We start from the raw sequence: 24683 nt of genomic DNA, 5'->3' as shown, positions 1-24683 counted from the left end.
CGTGGAAGTCACAAAGCATGCCCCAGAGATTGAAATCAAGATGCATTTCCGGGAACTCCAGCACAAATACTCCTGCACGGAGTTCTACACAGACGCATCAAAGTCACACGACGGGGTATCCTATGCAGCCGTCGGTCCATCCTTCTCGGAATCCGACGTACTGCACCTGGAAACTAGTATCTTTACGGCTGAGGCCTACGTACTGCTGTCGGCCGTAAAGCATATAAATAAATCACAACTCCAGAAATGAATTATATATACGGACTCCCTCAGTGTTGTGAAGGCCTTGATGTCTTTCTGTAATCACAAAAATCCAGTATTTATTGAGCTCTACTCCGCACTGTGCAAAGCATATATATCTAACCAACATGTGATCATATGCTGGGTGCCTGGACATAGGGGCATCGAGGGAAACGTTCTAGCCGACCAGATGGCCACATCAATCTCATTGCATGCAGTTAATCCTACTGCTTCGGTCCCTGTCACAGACCTGAAGCCTTTCTTAAGAAGGAAACTACGAAAGCATTGGCAACGCATGTGGGATGAAGAAATAAATAATAAACTGCATGTAATAAAGCCACAGTTAGGTTTTTGGCCTCCTGTGTCAAAATCCCGCCGTACAGATGTCCTATTCTGCCGTCTAAGAATAGGGCACACTTTTGGCACACATAACTTTTTACTCACGGGAAACGAGCCTCCAACCTGTGGTAGATGCGGGGAGAGGCTGACCGTCCTCCACGTCCTACTGGAGTGTCGGGAAGCCGAATCCGAAAGAAAAAAACATTTTCTCGTAGCATACCGGCACCGCATCCCCCTTCATCCTGTTATGTTACTTGGTCCAGAACCACTCTTTGACAGCAACGCCGTCCTAGGTTTTTTGAAAGATGTTGTGTTGCATGTTATTAGCCCCACACGTTCGTAGCGCTTCCTCTCTCCAGAGGATGCCGCTGCGATAATTATTTTGAATAGCACATGCCTCTAGGCCCTTGTGGTTCAAGGGCTCTGGCGAGGCAGTAGTGCTGTTAGCAATTTACCATCTCGCATATTTTAAACAATGTATCATTCTTTCACGATGGATTTTAATGTTCATGGTATTCGTCATTAGTCATCGCCATAATTTTATAGTACATAGATTTTACGCTTTTACAGCGACTATTTTTAGGCCACTTTACAGCCAAGTCACATCTTCCATAATACATCGTTAACACTACCACCTGTCATGGCGCTCTTTGGCCAAACCTGGCCCTTGCGCCAAAAAACTCCACACATCATCATCATCATCAAAAAGAACGAAAAGTGGGTTTTTCGTAGCAGCCAGTGAGATGTCAGTGCCGATGTCCACCGTTTATGCGGTTGTTCTTGATACATGGTGTCTCCTGCTTTGGACAGACACTGCAGGGGTAGGGCTTGTAGCAGTCAATTGAGGGCCCTGACAATGTTTGGAGCTCAAGTGCAGTAATCCCGAGGAAGAAGAGAAACTGAAGAAATAGCTTCGGTTCACAGTCCGAGGCGGCACTATGACGGCTGCCTGCTTTTTGAAGAATATGCATAACACTGAAGGCGACATGACGTGCGATATAAGAATTCAACTTTAATTTGTTTGCTCAAGTTGCATCATCACAAGATTTATTACATAGTAAGAGAAGAAAAAATGGATTTCATAAAGACATATACAGGTATTCATGTCTTGTTTGATGCCTTGAATGTGAAGATATACGCTGCATAGGTCTAATACTTCCTATCAGCCTCCAACGACGCCAGCGTAGTCATATCTACATAGTGGCGAGAATAATCTAACGAAGATGCGTCTTTGTCGGCTTAGTTGTTGTAACAATGGTAAATTCTGGTTCCGTCCTTTCGAGAAGTATGCTTTGACAATTTGGTTGATACATACGTAATGACGTACTCGTGAGCTTATCAAATTTCTTAATACAGCCTCTACTAGGACCGCGCTCAATGGAGGAATTTCGAACTAGGAGGTCATAAACAGCTTGGTTGCCTAAGAGAGAAAGAAAGAAAAAAATAACAGGTCATCATTTCTACGGAATGAAATCCAGAGTCAATCGCTGCTATCTTGTCTCTACAAAACAATATGCTTTTGCTGCCAGTGAAAGCAATTTATAGTATTTCAACAAATTATACGTATGCTTCATTTTAAGTGCTCTACGAAACCATTCTAGACATTACTGAATAAAAGTACGCCGCGTACTGGTGCACCTTACTGGAAAGTTGGCATGAGAAACGTGATACTTGCAGCTGTGAATAACGTTCTTTTCGGTGAATGATCGCGTCCCTTTTAAGAGGAATCATGCCAAATGAACTAGTTGAATCACTGTCCATGTCAATTTACTGCAAATCACGCATGGCACTGTATTACATTACGAGGTGTTTGTACTGTAGGTGATCTTCTGTATTTAAAGAACCTGTTCAAGAGGCAAAATCCATCTGAGAAATACACTAACCCATAATTTCTTTTCAAGCACATGGTTCGCGGGTATTAAAGTTATAGATGTAGTAAAGAAATATAAATAGGTGAGAGGTACGAATAAATACCTACAAAAATAGACACTTAGGGACATCATCTTCTAAAATTTGGGAGTTTGTGCAGCTCTTAGGAAAACTTTCTTTCGATTTTATTCGAAGGGTGTTATCTGGTTTATCATTCTCTATCAAAAGTCAACCTCTAAGGCCGCTTTCTCGTATGGCATTTCGTAATGCTCACAGACAGAAAAATATTTTTCTTTGAAAGAATAGATTCAACACGGCCGATATAGCACCAGAAAAGTGTCTTGCAGTACTCTATGTGTAGAAGATGTATTTACCTAGTAATAAACACGCGGCACTGCTAAAATCTGCCAGATAGCTGCTGGCAATCAATATAAATGGCCGCAGTCGAAATAAATACTGTTCGCCAATAGACATGCTATTCGTGGTGCCTCTTCCGTTCCCAACAAATTGGTGATGTTCTGTTCTCGCAATAGCTATTCGGGAAATAAAGGACGTCACACTGAACTCGCTAACTCACTTCAGCACTGCTCTATTGCGGCTGCACGTGGAATCGTTCTTAGCTGCGAAAAATGAAGCGATGAATTTTATGTTTTCCCCAATATTTAGAAATTGCACGTTGTAACAGCTTTTTTTTTGTCCTCGAGCTTTATTATTCCAAGAGGCGTGCACTACTAGCGCGACAAACTGAAATACATAGTCAACTAATTAACAAAATTGCAATAACAACTTTCTAAAAAGTTACTTTAAAGCACTCATTTGAATTTACAAATTACAGCCGGTGTGTTTGCAAGACGCATCCGTTTGAAATAAATTTCCAGGATGGCCTCATTTTCGAACTGAAATTTCTCAATGTGTGGGACAAAATGCATAGGCGTTCCAGTAACTTCTGTGCTCCAGTGCATAAAATAGCATATTTTAGCAAGCGTAACCGTGGATCTCTTATGGCGAGTTTGATGGCTCATATCTCCAAACTCATGCCATTCTGTAAATTTAATCCAATAAATAAGCCTTGTAACATCACCGCGCAGAATTTGTAAATTACAATGTGCGGCGTAAGGTAAACTGTTCGAACATTTAATTCGGGAATTTTTGTTAATGTGTTAAATGTGTGTTTTGTTTTCTCCAGAATGGAGTGTCCGCCTTTCTGACGAATAATCCCACTGAAGGACTACAAACATATTCGCCAGTGTAAGTTTAGCGTGTTTAGCATAATAGCGTGCTTAGCGTTATAGCCCGATCAAAATGCGCATGCGTAGAACGATAAACGACCCATAGCGTTTAGCGTACACACACTATATTTCAGATTTAACGTTACCCACTCATTCACTACGATTGAAGTGAATTCTAGAAAACCCATGCCAAGTTTAGTTCGAAGCGGGGTACCGTTATCGCATGGTTGTCGTAGTTTACGTGAAACATAGCGTCGGCCCCGTTCGCCCACTTTCAACTTACTTTGGCGTTGCTTTTGTAGGAGTCACTGCGTTTGTAGAAAGTGACTCTATCAGCGGCTTTCGCTTAGTCTGAGGCCCCTCTGGTGATAGAATAGAACCTTCTGGAGTTTTCGAGATCGCTTGACGTTTCGAACAACTCAAGGCCTTCCGCTATAAACTTTGTGACGATCATGATGTTGATTTGTTCGAATTCCCTTTGTAATGGAGCGGGGAGACATCGTCCCCTAGCCTGCTTGAGTTAATCAGGTATGCTATTAATGATTTTCCTTTTAGCATTCTTGTATTGATCTCTTTTACCATCTCTGTCTACCTTGTAACGTTGTCTATGGCTGTAATGGGTCCGGGCGTATCACTCTTTTCCCTTTATTTTTTCCAGGAATAATCTGAACGTATCTTGACTATTTACAGTGCTGACCACTTGATACTCCGGTGTAATTTAAATACAAAAGCTTCTGGAAGTTCTACGTTACGTACTGGTCTCGCTAGCTGAATCCCTTCGCATTACATTAGGATGTTTCAGGTTGTTTAACAATTTAGCCCTTTTAGCAAGTGCTCATCAAGATGCCAGCGAAACCTGTCGCTGAAGTCGAAAAATAGGCGTGATGGCATATGACCTCTGAGATCAAAAGATCTCGAATGCTACGGTAGGCAGCTCGTACTGATTTCGCAGCGGATCGGCGGACATGTAAAGCAGAAATACAACACGCTCCCGGCTGTCATTGGGCTGCCTCTTACACTTATCGGACGCACACTCAAACACGACGAATAGATAGCATCACTTAGGCACCGTATGTATGGAAATTTCAACGCATAATGAAGTAGCATACAACACGAAAAAGGGCGCGATAACATAACCGGTATCCCAAACTTTTCTATTCCCATTCTCCAATCAGCACTCCAGATGGATAACAAAGTTTAGAAGCCACCCTCACTTTGCCTGTCTGTCACATGACGTGCCCATCTGTTATGATGTATGGATGCTGAATATGCATGACTCCACCAAGCGCAAGAAAATATTTTTGATTCAACGCCTTCTCTCTGCTATTGGTGAAACGTTTTCGTGATGCGCCATTTTCGCCTTTTGGTCACACGACGTACGAAAACCACAAGAACACACCTTACCAAAGTGACTTGTTCACCTTAAAGATGCCTTATTACGCCGCACAATACCAGTCGTTTTTTTTTCGTTTTTTTTTTCGCTGAATAACCAGAAACTGCCTCGTTCCAAGCGAAATAGAAGTTGGCTGTCCTATGGTCGCTCTGGCACCGGCTACTCGAAGCTGCGGGGGAGCATGGATTTATTTTCATATATTAGAAAATTTTCGCGGCAGTATAATGTTATCGAGTCCTTTTGACACAAATACGACATCGCTCTGCCAATTCTTCTTTCCTGACGATACGTTCTGGCGGCTTTGTTAACCTTCTCATGCGCGCTCCGGCGGTATTCAACAAGTTGCCGCAAGCTAAGGAAGGGGAAGCGGACCAATCGCAGGGGCCGGCACCACGCTCTTCAGCTAGTTATCTACTTGGACTGTGCTTGCTCGGCCCCATCGAAACACTCTGCCCTTGAGCGTGCTCCTCGCCTCTCGTCAGTCGGTTCGGTAACAAAATCTCCTCATTGCTGGCAATGCTATTCACTTTGAAATAAAAAAGTGGCCTCCTATAAACGAGGAGCACATTTGATAGGACTTTATAAACGACGCTGCCTGTTAACGCCCAAGCTTGCGTCAGTGGTTACGTAACTTTGACTCAGGTGATTACAATAAAAACAGATTGGAGTAGTGTTACGTCATAGGCCACCTACGCTATCACGCTATACTAAAACTCGCTCTGTTACGACAGTAGCGAGGAGCGGGGACCTAAACAGCTTGTGGGCTTCTCAACGTGTCGTATGTGAAACAGAAAGAGAAACTGTACGTAAGCGCTACTTTGAACTTTCTCGCTGCTTATTAAATTGCGCTTATCAACATAATTGTATCAGAAAATATTGCTCTATCCACATAAAATGGTCTCATTTTTGTGCGCTATATATACACTTACTTATTATATGCATTTCCAATTTTATACAGTGGCACTTTTCCGAATGCTTCTTCTGCTGCTTCTACATTATTTCATTAAATTACTTGCGAGTGCGGCGGCTGTGATCTGTTTATTGAATGCTTGTTTCGTTTCGGCGCTACACTGGCTTGGCATATGTAGGCCCGTTGCATATCAAATGATTTATAGCGAAGCCTCGTGCGCGCTTTCTTTGCCATTATTATTGTATTTTATCGCCTCTTAGAAGCAACGCTGTGTTATGCTTAGTTTTTTGTAGCAGGTAGGCTGCTAAGACCTATATGCGGGTACAATACAGACTCGGCTTGTGGAAGACGATCAATATTTGGCATATCGCTAGGAAATGTTTTCTTTTTCAGTAAACATTGATGGGGTGATAATGATGAGCAGAAATCCAGCCTCGCGCTTCCATTTTCCGGTCATGAATAAAGCTGCTCTCTTTAGCTATCTCCTCAGATACCATGCGTTTGGTAGTCTACTTCAACCAGTTCGTTTTGTCTTATCAAATGCGCCAATAAGTAGAAAATAGAGTGTGCATGCTGATTCTAATGTTCATGTGAGAACCATTTTGTCCCCTGGTTTCTTTTTCAAGCAGAAAAAGTATGTAAAAACTGTTAAGCGTTGGCAGATTGTGTGCTCTATTAATACAGTAGAATATGTTATTACCTTTCATAGAAAATGCAGCATGAAAATAAAAAAAAAAGATAAATATAACTCAATGACGCCAACACTTGTCTGCAAAAGATCAGTCCTTCTATCGATTGGTTGAAGGACATTTTGGGTTTGTTTACTCCAGCAAAACAATGTTATAAAACAAACCTGGAAGTGTAATCCTAAGTACCGCACATCTCAACTTCTTGCTTAGATACTCCATGTTTTCAGCAAGGCTGTCAGGCATATCTGGAAAAGGATAAAGTTTAAACTTAGGATTCCCAATTCCGCATAACAAATTTTATAGGGTCACCTGAGTTGCAGAAATGAAGACAGCATGTAAAGTTCAGCGGGAAGCAACATCTCCTATTTTCTTTGATCAGCACAACAATTGTGCGCGAGACAGCCACAGCGAAGACAGCGTACAATAAACAAAAATTGCACCGAGGATATAAGTGACCTGGAAAAAGTTTTATTAACCCTGCCCTAAGTACTCATCGTCCTCAGTGAAGCTGCAAGGTATATTAGCCGTGTCATCTATGAAGATACACAACCCAGCCCTCACAGAAAAAATACAGAACAACGATAGTAAAAATTATTCAAGCATGTGAGCAAATGTATAGGCACTGCCCATGAACGCTCTACATTTGTACGCAATTAGCTGTCATCCCAGGCGAAGAACGCGCATAACATCTCGAAGTAACTCATGTTCGAGCTCCGACATGTTCGAGCTCCGACGAGAACGCAAAATGTTAAAGAAATTTAATTATGGGGTTTTACGTGCCAAAACCACTTTCTGCTTATGAGGCACGCCGTAGTGGAGGACTCCGAAAATTTCGACCACCTGGGGTTCTTTAACATGCACCTAAATCTAAGTACACGGGTGTTTTTGCATTTAGCCCCCACCGAAATGCGGCCGCCGTGGCCGGGATTCGATCCCGCGACCTTGTGCTCAGCAGCCTAACACCATAGCCACTGACCAACCACGGCGGGTTAACGCAAAATGTGTACGTGGTGCTTGACCTAAGCGAAGTCATTGAGAGTATGCCGTTTTTAAAACTTCCTATACGGTTGTTTTATGCATGCGTTTGTGAACTAATACAGAATTGCGGTAAAGCTATGGGTAGTCCTTAATCATATGAGAGTATCACACACGTAACTTTTTTTTTATGGATGAGGCTGCATGTGAGGTGAGCCAGCAATTTTTCGACCTATTGGCTGACTGGAATGGATTAAAATTGCTTAGTTATGAATAAAGTTAATGTAGTTGAAGTAGTGTAGTAATATGACGAATAATGTAGTTGAACGTACAATGCTAAGCAAGATGCTCTATCCGGTGTGAAACATATTGTCACAGTCGGTAATGTGGAAAGAAGACGACGCTGATGGTGGTCTTGGAGACGACGAGGAAGTGTTTAGCAGTATCGATGCTCTACGCTTGTTGGCGTAGAGCATCGTAGAACAATATGATTAAAAGGGGAAACTCCTGCTAACAGTATAAACGACTTCAGCGCGAACGCAGGTACAACAGTTGGCTGCCCTGATGCCTGACTATAATAAGGCCACAAGAAAGTCGGGAAAGTTGTCAAAGAATCTTTCAGAATAATCATTACGGGGCACAATATCAATCCGTAAAGCAACACAGCGCCTATGGAGACGCCGTTAGAAGGCGGTGAGGACATGCTCAGGTATAATTTTTAACAGATCAGTTTATTTTTTATGTGCGAAAACACTTCATTTTTCATATCGCTAGCTACAGAAAAGCCCTAGCAACAAGTGGCCGCCCGCTTAGACGGAGAAGTCTGCAACTACTTTGTCATGGCGCCTTTAAGCATTTACCTCGGCTTTCAAATCCCTTTTGCCGATGTCAGTGAGCATATGAACAGGTACCATTTATAATGATTGCGCAAAATGATTAACAACTAACAAGGTGTTGCTTCAACGTGAATGTTTCTTTCCGTCTTAACCAGTTAACCCGTGGCTGCTCGCTGCTGCTATGTTGCCGAATGCACCAGATGGGGCGTTGGGTACGCAGAGTAAGTGTGCGCTGTGGTAGAGAACTATGGTCATTGGAAACGTGAAACTGCACACGTGGCTCTGGGTATGTGTCTCAACTACAAAACATAGGCGTGTTGTTGAGTTGAGTGGTTGTAGGGTACTGGTGGGATTAGCCTTGCAGTTGCTGCTCTCTGGGTAAGTGCAACTGGACATGTGGCACTTGATAGATGTCCGAATGGAGAAGCAGAGCGAGAAGCAAGAGATGAAGGTGACAAAATAAATTAAAGTGGGCTAGAAACAAGTGAAGAATTTGTCATAAAAAAGGCCGAGTGCACGCAAAGAAGTAAGGTCAACAACACAGGACAACAACGTGCATTTATTGTTGAACATTTTGCAATGTAGAACACTTTCCGCAGAGTTTGTGCCATGACATAGGTCCCTTAACCAAGGGAGGCCAACACGAGCAACCAGTACCACTAGTGGCACTAAACTCGCCCCCGGTCGAGGCAGACGTCAAGTTATTTCAGTTTTTACGAAAGCCAGCGTCGCCTAAGCTGATTCTTGCATGCTTGCATGTGCCCTTGCCATTTTAATACAATCTAAAATATCGGTGCACTCCAGAAATTTTTGTGCGGATATTTAGCTTTATTTATTTGCAGCGGGAATTGTGCCGAATGCAAGTTTTCCTACTCGCTTTTCTTATTTAAAGACGTATAAATACAAAATTTTTGTCAGTCTTTGAAGTTTGTTGTTTCTTCGGGCGTGTCTCTTTTGCCTGATAAATCACAATACTTATTGCTGTTTCGAATGTAACCGCACTGGTGAACAAAGTGTTTCCCAAATGTCTACCCTACATTCTGAAGCCCCCCCCCCCCCCCCTTTCAAGAACGCCATGTAACCTAACGCGGGAACTCTCATGTCTAGAAATGCATGATAACTGAAGCAGTAATTTTTCTCGAGTAGCTAATAAAATGGCATCATTTTATTAAAATGTCACAGTTTCGCAGCCGTTGCGATAGCAAATAGGTGGACAGTTATACAAAGTAATGATAGTAGTTTTATCGGTCGTATAAACAAACTAAACAAGCATGGTGTCACGCGCGCGCAAGAAAACAAGAACAGTTCTCACTCGATGACCGCGGAAACTGTTTGTCGAAGCGCTGGAGTCAGGAAGCACGGCAGCAGCAGCGACCGAACTGACATTCGTACTGAGTCTCGCGTCAAGCTAACCTAAGCCGCGAAAATACAGCGCACGGCGCACTCTCTCTCCGTCACATATGGTGTTCAAGGTGGACCAGCCGGGGCGGGCTCACATGGCTGCCGGGGCCGCCAGAACGCACCCTTCCCTCCTTACTATCCCTCCCGGAGCCTTGCTCCTTCCTCGGCGCTTTCCTCACTGGTGTTAACGAGATTAAGTCAAGATCGCTGGCTCACCCTCGCACGATTTCATTCGCAAACACAGCATGCGGCGCCGGCGACGACTTTATCGGCCTTAGACTTCATACGGAACCCAATGGCGACACCGACGGCCGAAATGTTCCTGGGGTGCCTATATAATTCCTATCTCAAAAAAAAAAAAAAAAGCAGTTGGTTAGATACTTGTGACCGAAACTTTTTTTAACACCCCAATTTGGCAAATTCATCAACCACGACGTGAGCTTCCGAAACTGCGTAATCACTTCTTCAAGTGTGGATTTGAAAGAATAAAGAAACTGTACGTTTTGTCATACCTGGAATATGAAGAAACATGCGCTTCGGATTATTTGGCGGAAATGTCCCCATTAGGCTGATGGATTTTCTGTGAAAAGAAGGACAGATGTAAATGCAGCTCGTAAATTATAACCTGGCTGTTCATAGTACTTCGTGCGGTTTTCGTAAAGTGATCGCAACAGGAGAACGGAAGTTTGGTTTATATGCATCGTTTGATCCACTTCGCAATCACGGTCTGGGCGTCCGGTGCTGTTATATAACCATATCGGCTCTTTCGTGCACAGGAACTGAAACAGGCAGAGATATATGTCCGTGTGAGCGTTGAAATGCTGCACTTCGTACTTCCAAGAGTATAAGCTTTCACGTGTATACGAAGCGTAATAATAAAGCAATATTTTCATGATTTAAGTGTATATATTTGCTGTCCAAGATGCATATATTCAGTACGAAAAAAAAAAAAACAGTGCCAGAAAATACAGTCTTTCTTACAAAAGACATGATAGCATAGTCAGCATCATTAACAATTGCAAACAAACAGTTGCTGTACTTGTCGAACCTATTTAATTACAATAAAAGACCACTCCAGGGAATGGGAAAATAAGATTGTCATGCAGGTCGCCCGCAAGCGCAATATCAAAAATGGAAATCCGACAGCAAGCAAAATTAGGCTAGAAAATAAGGGATGCATGTCAAAACTCATTGCTTTATGAAAGTATTATGTCTGAGAGCCACTGGTGGAAGTTTTCACACAAGCAGGTAGGAGTCATCCATGAGTCTTCGATACAAAAGGAATTTGACCACTTTACGTACAACTTGTTTCAGTTGCACCAATTTATCGCACGTAAAAATGATTTTGCGCTTTGCTATGTCTTGTAGTCATTGAAACATCTTTTAGAGCTGGTAGAAGCCTGTTGTTGGTGACTTGTGCAATAAGCAATAAACCAAGTATAGAAATAAACATTACGTATTGAATGGCAGAAAGAAAAGAGAATCTGTCTCATGATCTACAAAACCATTCTCCAAAGGTGATTTCGTCAAGCATACCAGCCGGAAACAGTTTTGAATCTGATAGGATTAGCAGATATGACATCCACAGCTCGAACCCCTGACGAACTATGTTTGAAGGCCTCCGTAGTCAGATTTTTAATGCACGTGTCGCGGATCTACAGCAGACGATTCGTGAACAGTACCGCACGAGCGTCGACTGGCCGGCAGTAAAAGCATTTCAACGGCGCGAACCAACCAGAAGAGCAATATCTTGCCGATCTCTTGCTGATTAGTAGCTCCGAGCCATTAGAAGGAGCTGAGCGGCCGGGAAATTGATGCTGGCGTGGTACTGTTAATGAATCTGCCGACTGCACGTATGCGGTTTCTGATGTACTGATCTTAGTCACGCATTCATTGGAGACAACGAGCCGTCTTGAATCATGATGAAGTGGCAGGAACATGAATATATAAGAGCATGCCCACATGTTCGTGTGGCAGAGTACAAAGAACTAGCTTCTCAGACAATGCATATCCGCTACGCTCAAAATATCAATACTCTCGTTAAGCCCTCTATGCAACCGACTACAAGGGGTCATTATTATACGAGACAACACATAGCGCATAAATGTAGTAGGCCTAGTTCTATAGGCTACGCCAATCTTCGGTGATTTAACCACTCTCTGGGGAGCTTCACAAGCTCCCCAGAGAGTCTTTGTATATTCGCTCCGAATCTCTAGGTCACATGGGTTATGTCTCCTTGAAATATAGCGCCCATTGACGACATTGCTCTTTTGGCTGGCAGCAATAGGGTCACCGAAAAGAAACCAGTTAGAATAGCAGTCGTACTCCTACTCTACATGCAAGTATGTCTTCTCATTGTATGTGGTTATTATTGATCATCCCCACCGATACCGAACTCTTACTATTTGTGAAATGAGGTTCGACCCTTGCAAAGGATGGCAAGCCTAGGCGTCCGTCAATGATTCAAAAACTACCTTGAGTTTGGTAACCGAGCACTCCTTCCTTACAACTTCCGGCTACTTTCTGTAGCAAATAGCCCAATCCCTGGGAACATCACCGGAAACAACTGCTGTGAGGCCAAGTACGGCCTATGTCCGGAAGACCATATCAAGTCGATACAGTAGTTCGTTCAACATCCCTTACATACTTGCCAGTTTAGGCAGGCGAGTGAACGATTTATTATAGTCGGTGAGACGTAGTTCCCTCGGCTCTTTCTACAAAAGAGCTACGGCACACCTGCCGGTTAACTTACTGGGTCTTTCTGGGAAGCGAACTACACATTCATCTGAGGTACCATTGGTTGTTGCCGCATAGTCGCTCACTCGTTTTAACCCCATGCCACGGATCATCAGGTTAGTCCGGAGAAAAGAAATGCTTTTTCATGAGTTGGACCCAAATGCCCATTTGATTAAGACCAACAGTTTAATATTATCACTCCTTACAATTTCTCTTAGTTGGATATTCCAGCGGTGCACACGCCTAGTCTACAAGTTGAAACCGTGCTCTGTATCTGCTTCAAGGAAGTTTATTCGTCAACGAGGCACCTTTCTTTGAATTGTAGCAACTCAATTAACATATTTAACGGCACCCAATGCGGCAACAACGAGGGCAGCAAATCGGAACACTGATGGCTAGCTCGATATAAATATTTGATTTTTGTTCGCAATGCACTGGTAACTCACTGATTTTTCGTTTTTCAGCAGCGTTGGTGGTTGCGTTTAAGGCTATTTGGATTTTCCTAATTATCTCGAGGCGTGATTGACAGCAAGGAATTCGGTGATAAATGATATCTGACTGCCCCCATTTAAGGTTCCAGTGATATACCTCCACCTGAGATATTTATTTACGGAAATCGAAAAACTATGCAGGCAAACATCATTCTCCATCTTTGCGATGATGTTTGCCGTCTCTTTACTACACACTGAACGCGACGACATGAACAATGATGTGCTTTCCAAAGCTTCCGTAGTGGTACACTTCTTTCTTTTGAATACGGTGACACATGCTCGAGACGTGTCCTCTATGAAAAGTTGTATTCGTTGAGTTTTACAAGGCAAGACATGGCCTAGGAATTTGTCAAAGTACAGAGGTAGCTGCGGTTGTTTGTGGCAAAGTGCTCCTTCTAAAAAGCAATAGATATATCAGCGTAGCAAGCAAGTGTTGCATAATCTTACCCGCGGCAAAGAAGCGTCCTATCTAGATGCAGGAAGTACTGGGTAGTACAGAAGTCATGCTGCCTACTCAGATCCTCTCAGCAAGGTCTCTGAGAGATCGTGATCACAACGTCCTATTCTAGTCTCAGCTTTCCAGGTCAATACGTATGAGCGTGTGCCGCTAGTTTAGCTTGGCTTCAAATGTCGCAGGGGCACTGTTCGCGCAGACATTTTTATTGTTACCAAACATCATATACTGACCTGTACAGTACCCAAAGCAGCCACGATACCTTTATTCGAAGTAGTAATGAACAGGTTATAGAGGCCCCTTGTATAACTAGCGATGAAGTTAGAAGGGCCTTGCAAGACATGAAATGGGGGAAAGCAGCAGTAGAAGACGGACTACCGGTCGATTTAATCAAGGATGGTCGACACATAATACATCAAAAACTAGCGGCCCTTTATGCGAACTGCCTATCGATTTCAAGGGTCCCAGAGAAGTGGAAGAATGCAAACAATAGACTAATCCCCTAATAGAGAGACGTTAAATAATCGAAGAATTATAGGCCTATTAGATTACTTCCAATGTTACCCAAAATATTCCCAAAGATAATCTCCAATAGAATAAGGGCAACACTGGACTTTAGTCAACCAAGAAAACAGGCAGGTTTGAGTAAGGGATATTCTACAGTGGATCACATCCATGTCATGAGTAAGGTCATTGAGAAATACGCAGAGTACAATCAGCCTCTCTATACGGCTTTCATAGATCACGAAAAGGAATTTGATTCAGTCGAAATACCCGAAGTCACAGAGGCATTGCGTAACCAAGGAGCTCAGGATGCTTACGTAAATATCTTGGAAAGTACCTCCAGAGATTCCACAGCTACCCCAATTCTCCAAAAGAAGAGTAGGAAGATACCTATAAAGAAAGAGGTCAGAGAAGGAGGCACAATCTCTCCAATGCTATTCCCTGCGTGCTTTGAAGAAGTATTCAAACTATTAAACTGGGCGAATACCTCACCAACCTTCTCTTTTCAGATGAAATTGTCCTGCTCAGTCCGAAATCAAGAAAGGGGCTGACAGATGGAGCAACGAACTGTAGTATAAAGTTTCTAAACAGGGATAAGGTGCCTGAGAAAGGCTAGCCAACGTTTCGATAGGAGGACCTATCTTCATCAAAGGCGGCCTCGTCATCCTCGGCGTGTTAATTTTAAAGGGTTAACGCAGAGACATCATATCAAGTATATATATATATATATATATATATATATATATATATATATATATATATATATATATATATATATATATTATTGCATCGCCAGCGCTTGTCATAAACTCTTCTAATACAACAATGTATTTCTAAACGAACCGTTTCTCATCTCCTCTGACGCATACGTACGACTTCGACGGCACCGCGGCGATGCCTCGAATGCATGTCGAAACGTGAAAACACAAATCAGCACATGATTTTGCCACTAGTTCGGCTACAAAAGTTTTACATTGCCGCAGAGGAACACGCTACACAGTAAAGAGGGCTGACGAGCCTGCACCCAGAGACGCGACGGCTGCTCAACATGACATCCTCTTCTAGCTTAAAAGAAAAAAAGTATCCAAAAAAAAACGTTCAGAAATAAATCTCTTTCGTACAGCCTTCCAAATGGTGTAAAGGGTTTATTTATACTTAGAACGCATCACCAACTTGCATGCGCCTCATCATTAGGTACTTCGCACTCCTTCATATGTTTGCGCATCTGCCACTTGAAAACTACTCGCCCATCGACTTCAAAACTTTCTTGGCACGCGTACTGTCAAGTATCCAGACACGTAATTTTCTCTCCAAACCCTGTACAACTTTCTAAAAAAAATCGTCGATATTGGCCTAAATTCGCCGTATTGCTTCACGAGAAAGCACATGGTGAGAAAATGTAGCATCCCCCATTGAGAATATTTAGGAAAGCGCAATTTCATTTTTGGCACCGAGCAACCTTTTAGGGCACTCCGCGTAGTGTTTTATTTTCGCGGTTGTTTTGTTGCAACCTAGGTATCCCTCACCACGGCAACATTCAAATCATTGTACGGGACAGAACAGTCATTTCTTGCAACGATACTTTACGAGGATAAACAGTGCACCAAAATGATGGACAAATTTTTCACACTAGAGTTGGAGAGTGTCGAATGCAATGTTGGGACTTTCGGTGTCGAATTACCCCAATACATTTGTCTTATGTGGAGCCTACAACAACCGCTAGAATATTTGTACAAGCGTCCGCTTCTTTTCAATGTTCATTTCTCTACATTGAATAAATTCTCAAAACCGATGACACAAACGCTTAGGTATTGTGCCTCATTTTCCGTAGAGACAGCACCATTATAGCGAACGCTTAGTAGCAGGTGAATGTAAGCAGTTGTTTACTCTTGCGATGGAACCTTCTTTACAGTCCTTTAGACGATGACGTGTGCTGCCTCGCACTATGCTCTGCAAAGAAGTAGAAAACAGAGATTGTTAGTTTATACGGATATACGGGCACAATGGTAACAGAAAAATTTTACTTGCCATTGAAAGCGCACTATATTTGTTTTTGACATCTCCAGTTACTTGAATATATCGGCATTTTAATTGGACATAAACGACGAATGCAAACGCACAAGTATTTCAGAGGAAAGGTCCTCTAGAGGAAACAAGAATAAAACCCCGTTGTTCTACTCTGCATCTCGTTCCTCATACACTACACTCGTGCATCTACATTAGCTTTCAAGACATATTTGATTGCCGAGAAACTTCGAAGCCTGCTGCTGGAAGATTTCGCGAGTAATGTGTCAGTGGTACACAGGTCTGTGAAGAAGTAGAATGTAAAGTTATTTCGGGAACAAATAAATGTAGTCAGGTTATTAGGCACATGAACACAAGTAAGCATATATATTATCACGACCAATAACTCCCCACAAGAGCGATAGCAAAAGCACGGTGTCGGATAAAAAGTTTCAGTAGCACGTCTACCACACACGCCCCTATCGCTTTGTCTCGGTGGCCGGTCGAGCTTGTCTTCTATGGAGACATAGAACTTTCACTCATTCTATTGAAATACTAGGCGCGATAGAAGCATAGTCTTCGCACGGGAGGGCGCTCTCCTTTAGTATTTTTACGTGAGGTTGGCAGGAATACAGAATATGCCGCAGAGCAGCATTCGTGAGCTCACTCTGTATCTCATTTGGTCTCGTTTTTCGATACTGAAAACATGAGTGCCAATTTAGATGAAAAGCCAGGCTCACTGGCGTCTGCGACGGTTGTTGTTTCACGGAAGAGGATTGCTGAAGGTATTGATGCCGGAGAGCCATCGCATCTTGGTGGCCTGTCTACCCGCACAGAATACTTAATCCGGCAATTGTGTTCGCCATCGTTGATTTACGCAATAATAGATTTTGTAGCAGTCCGACAACTAAATTTGAACTCAAGGCTTGCTCACGACAGAAATTCCATACCCAGGCAGCTTATCTTGCCTGGAAATGAGCTTTTGATCTGTTTGCTACCACGGGAACGTTGCTTGTTGCTAGACGTTTATTTCTCATGCAGTCCAGAAGTATCATAAGTTTGCTTATGAGCATCATTTCTGCCAGTATTTTCTGCTTCCTTTCTAGTTGTGTGGTGTTGGACAAAAATCATGCTGCCTTGCATGGTTCTGTTTACACTGTAAACATCTGTAGAGTTACTTTCTCCTTCGCCACCATGAGGTGGGCAAGGCCATTGGTCAAATAACTTTAAGAAGCGCTTCTGTAATGTTGTGTTGCAGTTTCAGTTTTTTTTTTTTGCAGAATTCTACGATTTTATTGGTCACAACGACCGGAATATTGTCGGACACCGCTTTCCAAAGAAATTCAAATTTCGGCCAATATGGCAGGTAATGTGCCCACGGTTTTCGCCGTCCTTCAGGATTCAAGTGGCTTAACCTCCATCGACATATATATATATATATATATATATATATATATATATATATATATATATATATATATATATATATATATATAGCGTCACTCCAATTATTTACGATATCCCTTCTGCAGGACAAGAACATTTCAAGTCAAATAACCGGGTTGTTTTCAGCTTGAGCTCATGCCCGTGCTGGCAACTTGCGACTCTAGAAGTGGTGGCAAGTCAGCCTCGTTCTTTACTTGATTTGGGCTGCTGAAAGTAATTTCCAACGCGGGGAGCCAGTTCCGTCTTAGAAGGCTGGCTCAATTTCGTTTCATTACATGGAAATTGAAGTATGTACACTTGTTCGATCAGTACACATTAGTTACCGTTTTTCTCAATAGAACCCAGACAATCACTACATCTTTAAGTTGCATTTCTGAACCCTTCGCACGTCAAGGTGGGCCACTTTAGACACCCTGTGCGACCATTCATCCCAAGGCCACTGCAATGCCGCAATTGCATGAGGCTGGGACACGTGAGTGCCGTGTGCGAGAACACGAGAGTTTGCTCACGCTGCAGCGAGCCCCACGCTGCAGACTCTTGTGCAGCCACGGTTCTCAAATGCACCAATTGCCTTGGGTCCCATGATGCTTCCTCGAAGGACTGCCCCAAAATTAAAAAGGAAAAGGCGATGTTGAAGCAGATGGCGAGAGACCATTCGTCTCGTCGGGAAGCTGTTGCGGCCGTTAGAAAGCGACGCTCCCGACGCAGCCGGACTTCAAAGAACGCTGATACCTCTATGAAGAGTACGCCCCATCCGACATCACCTCCTCCTCTGCCCCGTAGGCCTGGGGCAATTCAATCTAAATCGGACAAGGCCATGGCGGAGAACAATACAACTTGGTCCTCACTACTAAAGCAACAGCCAAAGCCAGAACAACAGCGGAAGTCACAACCGAAGCCACAGCTGATGCCGCAGCCGATGCCACAGTCGATGGTACGGCCGATGCCACAGCCGGAGGAGATGCCACAGCCGGAGGCGATACCGCAGCCGATGCCACAACCGGAGGCGATGCCGCAGCTGATGCCACAACCGGAGCCGGAGCCACGTCAAGTGATACAGCTGCGCACGGCTGTAGAGCGAACAGCGCAAGTTCCTGACAAATTGCCTGAAGAAGGCCGGCAAGTCGTTATGATGCTCCGGTCTCTGATGAATGCCCTTCGAATACTCTTAAATAACCTGCACACTCCGTCAGCGCGAAGTGCAATGCAAGTGCTAGATGCACTGAATTCAGTACTTGCAACTCTTGAGTAAGCATCATGGCTCACCCGCATTATTATATTCACTTTGAAGTCAGAACAGCTGGGGTTTAGCTTAAAAATATACTGTCACGCACTGCAACGTACTGCGGACGCCCACCGGATCCTTGGTCTTCACTGGCACCTTCAACGTGCATCACCAGCTATGAACGTATCGACGGAGCACTTGCTTTGACTTGACTGATTTCCAAGCACTTTGCTGCGTGTACAGACAGTGTTCCCTCTATCCCGCTTTCCTCTTTCTGTTCCCCTTTCCCTTCCCCCAGTGTAGGGTAGCAAACCGGACGCTCGTCTGGTTGACCTCCCTGCCTTTCCTCTCTTTGCTATCTCTCTCTCTCTCTGCATTTCTGAAGCGAGTAAAAGCTACGGCGCTAGAGGCTCAAATGTTTCGGTGCTAAAAATTGAGCGTGATGCACTTGAGTCCTCTTATACTTGAAGAACCTTTCCGGCTAGGTGAGCCGTAGATCGCACCTCGAGACTCTGCGTTGCAATTCTCACGGCTAAAAGGTCGTTGGATACTGCCCTACTAGCTGAAATTGTATTGTTTACTTGAATGTTGCAGTTGTTTCCTGCGCGTGAAGGAAGTACGCAAATAAACACGACGTGGTGTATTTGTATGGCGCGTGCATTCAGAAATGCTTATGCTTGCCGCTCTGTTTCCGTGGTTATTCTTTGTTTAACTTCTGCCTTTTGCACAGTACAAGGCTATCTACAGCCTCATATGCTGCTGGAGACTTTAGCGGAACTCTGTGGCGAGCACTACGTTGTAAGCGCATGTGATATCGCGCTTTATGCGAAAATGCTACTACAAATTTCTCTCTCTGATACTACAGATGAAACTGTCGCATGACGTAATATTTTGTGGCAAAATTATCCAATTCCACTTCGCCTGCTCAGTAACCACGTAGTTTTGTTTCTCTATTTTCAGAGTCGTAGCCCTCTACATTAATTGGCTGCCTTAGAGTCAATGTGCCTAAGCCTGTATTCGTCGTAAGACAATCGCACTAGTAAGCTATTTATTACCCTGTCGCGCTGTCTCCACTACTGAATCTAGTAATGGCTAAACAGTTTTGAAGAACTTGGGCAATAGCATTCATTTGAAAGCTCCGTGATCGTAGTGTAGTAGACTTATAAAGTCTTTTGTGATCCCAGCAAAGCTAAGACGACCTCCTAAATACAGCTCACTACAGGACGTTAGTAACATTGTTAGTTCATTGGCTTCGTTCCAGATGTTAGCTGCATGGAGGTAAGATTAGTGACGTTAAAGTTGAAAAATTAATTTGCTGCTTTTGGACAACTCAAGTGTCGTGCATCGGATCTAGCATTATCTCATAGGCTAAAGGATTAACAGTCATTTCAGCCAGTTTTTACTATACCCCCTAAAACCGTGTTTTTAGTGTTACTGAGGACCCCAGCTTAGGCAATGGAAAAAGTCCGTCCACACCGAAAAGTAACAGCTGGGAGTCTCATCATTTTGTACATAAGCGCGTAATCTGAGTCACGGTCGTCCTCGCCTACTTCAATGATTTATCACAGTTCCCTTCTTCAAAACTTTATGTATGTGAGTGGGCAGCCTCGATTCACAAGCATTGAATCAGCCCAGTATAGCGCTTTGCTATGAAATATTGTCAAAAGCAAGGCAACCAGTACATGAAACTTTTTTTTCAAAATTTCACTTCTGTGTTTGCCTAAGCACCATGCCGCGAATCAGCCCCACCGATCACCTTAGCGGAGCCGCACTTGTGGAAACTATCTTCCCTAAATTCTGCGATAGACATCCCATGGTCTCTCTAAAGAGACTCAGTGAAATAATTAAAAGTTAATGGGCGAAAATGCAACAATAACATGTTGGTTATGGAAGAGAATGGATGTCAACTCCTTAGGGAAGTGGCGAAATTGACAAAATGCTGGGTTGGCTCAAAAAAGCTCTCTTCGTAACATTGAATTTCGCTCTGCACCAGTAGTGAGTTGGTGTTAGTAGAAAATATTAGTTTCAAACCATAGTCAACCTTTTGTTGTAGCACCTCTCTCATGGCAGAATGGTAGAATAATTGCCTTCACACCGAAGAAAACGCGTACATTTTTCATCGAAGAGAGATAGAGCGTCACTTTGTCGTGCGCCTCGTTTTTCTTATGAAAAACAGACTGACTTACAAGCCGACCGAAGTTCAGTTGGCCTGGAATACAAGGCCAGCAGATCGCGAGACGTATTCGATGTTGGCGCTTTGCGCTATACACAGTTGGTAAGAAGTTACAGCATATCTAATGCTCGCATATATAAAAAGGTACGTCAACGTTTGACCTTACAAGGCTTTAGAGGGATCAAGGAGACTCGCGAAAAAGTGATAGACCTCGCATGTAGAAGGAGAGACCGATAGGCGGCATCGAGGTGTGCAGCAGCACCCGTTTCGAGCTCCGCAATATCCAAGTTTATCGTTGGTTACTGTTCCAGTAACCGACCGAAATTGTATATCATCAGAACCGTGAACGTCTACGAAACCCAGGGACACCATCCTCTTGGACCTAGGCCCGTTTCCGGCGGCTCCACAATTTCAAAAAGCTACCAGGTACGCGGCGTCGGAGCTAGCATGCATCCGAGCTAAGGCGCGGCGGCGGCCGCCGCGTCGCGTCGGTGCAGCGACGCGACGCTATTCTCAAGCACTGCTCCCATCAACTCATCCTAAGCATGGACTTTTTTCTGCCCACTCGGCCCAAATAGATTATGGAACCGGATTACTTCATCTTAACCTACCTCACTACTATGACACACCGACCACCCTTAAAGCGCATTTGTGTTCCGCGGATTCAATCCGTGTGGCACTTCAACCAGTTACGTAATGTCTCTCCTTTCTATTCCTGACGACGATTACGTCCTGGCATCCCTTCTTAACGTTCTACTGGTCAGAAATATCTTTGTTCCTCCATACCGCTCTCACTGTTTCTAATAACTGGGTGTCCCTTTCCAACTTAAACTTCCGTTGCTGCACGCAACTTATCCCAAAAGGCATGACTCTGACCAACTTCAGTTCTATCAATGAGTCTGCCATTTCTGCATTAGTTGCCGATTATCCTTCGCTCCCCAGTTCCTTCCATACCTGAAGTCATACAGCCGACCATGAGATTACAAGGATGATACCACCTAACCTCCTTCCATCACAGGCTGCCGATGTCAGGCACATGTTGATGCCTTCTAGTGGCATCTTTTACTTTGATGAGAGCCGTTTGAGCAAGACATCTCTTGTCTCTGTTGTGGGATGATGACGAGGACCGAATAAGTGCTCCTGCGGTTGTCGTTCCGTCAACTCGGCTTCTGTGTGTATGCGTAGCTTAAATGCACTTTATTTTTGTTTTGCCCAGTGTGATCCTTGTCGCATTATAAATGCCGATGGCCAAGATGGAAGCTGTAGGTATCACCATGGTCTCTGCCAGCTCTAGAAGCCCGCAGAAATCAGGCATGCCTTGATCACTATCAGACGTACGTGGACTGCAAAACGGCTGATAAAAGGCCAGTAATAGAGAGTAATACCGGAACGCCTGCCTTGTGTGTGTGTGTGTGTGTGTGCGGGCGCGTCTATGTGTGTGTGTGTGTGTGTGTGTGTGTGTGTGTGTGTGTGTGTGTGTGTGTGCGTGTGCGTGTGTGTGTGTGTGTGTGTGTGTGTGTGTGTGTGTGTGTGTGTGTGTGTGTGTGTGTGTGTGTGTGTGTGTGTGTGTGTGTGTGTGTGTGTGTGTGTACGCGCGTGTGTGTGTGTGTGTGTGCGGGCGCGTCTGTGGGTGCGTGTACGTGTGCGTGCGCAGTCACTGATCGCTTCAGTCGGGCTTTTCCACTGAAGATAAAGTGAAGTTGGTACAATTACCGTGTCATTAGGGGCGGTGTAGGGAGCCTAGTATGGCGGATTGGCATTAACATAGCGCATATGGTAGATTGGATAAGAACGTGACCCAAGTAGGCCACATATCATGAATATTTGTTGTTGACAGCAAAATCGTTTGGTGCATGGTTATCCGACTGTCACATGTCCGTTACAAGGGGTGTCACGATGCAAAATATCAAGAAATCACTAAGTCTCTATAAAGCAGGATCTGAAATCGAATGCATCAGTTATTGAGAATTATGTTACGGTGCCGAAAACCTATTTTAAGTATGAGTTATATAATTTTATTGCAAAATCGTCATGTATCGTAAACGATCCTTAATAATTAGAAAACTAATTTTAGTGCTCAGGGACGTAGAGGTTATCAATTAATTTTGCAGAAGTTTGCCCGGCTCCATGTGTATCATGCTCAAGATGGGCGCGATGAAATTTGACATTATATGCACAACCCCTGACAGACACACAACCTACACCAAGCACACTGCACCACTAAATAAGTAAGCATTCTATAGACCAGAGTATCTGAGGAATAAGAACAGTGCCTTCGTCAAGCGAGATGCACAAGAGCATTTCTCCATAGGCCAGGAACGTGTCCTAGCTCAAAAGATTGCAGTCCTGGTTTCTACATTTAGATATTTTATTTTCTTGTGATTGTATTATTCCCTCATTGATTATGCAATTATTGGTCTCCCACATAAAGCACGTCGGAAGTGTTGATTCCGCAATATCCTCAAAATGCTACCTAAAGAGAACTGTCAAATTCCCACAAAGGATGTCCTAGTGTATAAATAGCGGCTAATCATTACCATGTAAAAGGAATTGATGGAGAACCATGATATTGAACGTATTAGAGATATGATGATTTTGAATGCAATTGATAACAAATCTCCCATAACTTACATGAGGGCTGCGTTGAGTATTACAAGACCAAAGATTGGATTAATTGCTGAATAGCGACATGGTCATGCGTAATTTAATGCTGACAAAAATCTAAATATTACCACTTGTTGATATTTCTATTGGCCAACATTTCCCAAATCAAAATTAACTGATGCGTTATTATTCACAAATATATCAAATATTTAACGTGATTTTTGTAAACCTTCAAGTTTGTTGTTCTATTCAGTCTTTAACGCGACAATTTCGCGTGTGACGGGATTATAGCAGTAAAATTAGTGTGCAATAAATTTATCTATCTGGTTAACACAATTGCAGCTAAAATGTGCAAAAAATTCCTTCATACGCGTTCTCCCACGTGCAACACGTTGACACCTGCTGATGCTTGATACCATATGCTTAAGGAACTCAGTTAAGCTATGTATGCATACTCAAAGGCGAGTTAAAACAAATTGTTACCTTTATACCAGTCAGAGCTGATTTCACCCCACTAAACGAACATTCCAACATGCTTAAACAGGTGGTAAACAGAAGCACCGTAAAAAGATGTTTTGGCACCATGCTTTGGCTGGATAAGTATCCAGTCAGACTGCATATGGTGGAGAACTCCGGCAGCAGCCACACGGAAAAGGAGTGTACGAATACATATCAAGCAAAAACCGAAAATGGCGTCTATTGTCACGTTCGGTTCGCAGGTGCACCGTGCCATACTAACGCGGCGATGTATTGTGTTTACATCATGTCGACACCTGCATATTTTTTCAAGGTGATTTTGTGTTCACATCTGTTGCGAAGGCAATTGAATCGTCTCTGTGGCAACAAAAATTCCTGTTTGCGTTTCTGCAGGAGAATAGCGTGCCACTTTTCTGGTTTGGATCGTCGACGTGTAACACTACACAATTTCAGCTTTTATATATATATTAGTGTATGTAAATTGCCTTTTAGCCTACAAGGTAACAAATTAGAAGGTTAATCATTAAAACTTTCAGCGCTACCTCAGCGTGATAGTTATCTCTCGTCTCGAATACTATTGCCTCATTACTGATAAAGAGAACACATACAATAATAAATATATTAAAATTAGCGTGCACCAATATCTCAAAATAGAAATACCAGTAGTTGCGAACTGAAACGTTTATTA

The 24683-nt window shown here is 43.4% G+C and overlaps 1 long non-coding RNA gene across 1 annotated transcript; it reads right to left on the bottom strand.

Moving 5' to 3' along the window:
• Positions 1–1571: 1571 nt before the first annotated feature.
• On the bottom strand, positions 1572–24187 carry LOC126534048 (uncharacterized). Its single transcript, XR_011895746.1, has 6 exons — positions 24002–24187; positions 15954–16016; positions 10524–10660; positions 10394–10461; positions 6834–6914; positions 1572–1999 (listed from the first exon to the last, which is right to left on the bottom strand). It is a non-coding gene; the product is annotated as an uncharacterized lncRNA (long non-coding RNA).
• Between the last annotated feature and the right edge of the window lie 496 nt (positions 24188–24683).

Source organism: Dermacentor andersoni, chromosome 7, assembly GCF_023375885.2.
Source record: "Dermacentor andersoni chromosome 7, qqDerAnde1_hic_scaffold, whole genome shotgun sequence".
NCBI classification, from domain to species: domain Eukaryota; kingdom Metazoa; phylum Arthropoda; class Arachnida; order Ixodida; family Ixodidae; genus Dermacentor; species Dermacentor andersoni.
The sequence above is the reverse complement of the archived record's forward strand: the minus strand, read 5'-3'. Positions and strand labels throughout refer to the sequence as shown.